At 58.3% G+C, this 403-nt stretch overlaps 1 protein-coding gene across 1 annotated transcript in view; it reads right to left on the bottom strand.

Moving 5' to 3' along the window:
• Positions 1-397, bottom strand: part of LOC116842056 (LHFPL tetraspan subfamily member 6 protein-like) — a 38,894-nt gene extending 38,497 nt beyond the window's left edge. Inside the window, exon 1 of the mRNA XM_032810711.1 lies at positions 206-397. The gene's annotated coding sequence lies outside the window, so the exon portion shown is untranslated. The remainder of the gene's footprint in view (positions 1-205) is intronic.
• Positions 398-403: the final 6 nt, after the last annotated feature.

Genomic DNA, 403 nt, shown 5'->3' with positions numbered 1-403 from the left:
TCTCTCTCTCTCTCTCTCTCTCTCTCTCTCTCTCTCTCTCTCTCTCTCTCTCTCTCTCTCTCTCTCCCTCCTTCACTCCGTCGAGAGTCGCTCGCAGCCTCCCAGCTGAATTTCTCGTAGAAACGGCAGCTCGTTTCTCTCTTCCAGACGTGTCCTCCGCGGTTAATTATAGACCCGACCACACCGTGTGACGGCGACTACCTACGTTGCTCTGCTCTTGCTCCTCTCAGCGTCCCCGATGAGAATTCGCACGTCGTACCACGGGGCCGATTCGTCCCGGTCCCAAGTACCGCACTCACGTCCGCGCGATGCGCCACGGAGGATATCGAGAGCCGAGATTGCGAAGAAAAAGCGACGGAGAAGGATGCCCAAGTTCCCACGACCAAGTGGTCTCCCCCCCCCC

The sequence above is a fragment of the Odontomachus brunneus genome, unplaced genomic scaffold (genome assembly GCF_010583005.1).
Source record: "Odontomachus brunneus isolate Ranch 3 - 2012 unplaced genomic scaffold, Obru_v1 Obru_scaffold_021, whole genome shotgun sequence".
Classification (NCBI taxonomy): Eukaryota; Metazoa; Arthropoda; class Insecta; order Hymenoptera; family Formicidae; genus Odontomachus; species Odontomachus brunneus.
The sequence above is the reverse complement of the archived record's forward strand: the minus strand, read 5'-3'. Positions and strand labels throughout refer to the sequence as shown.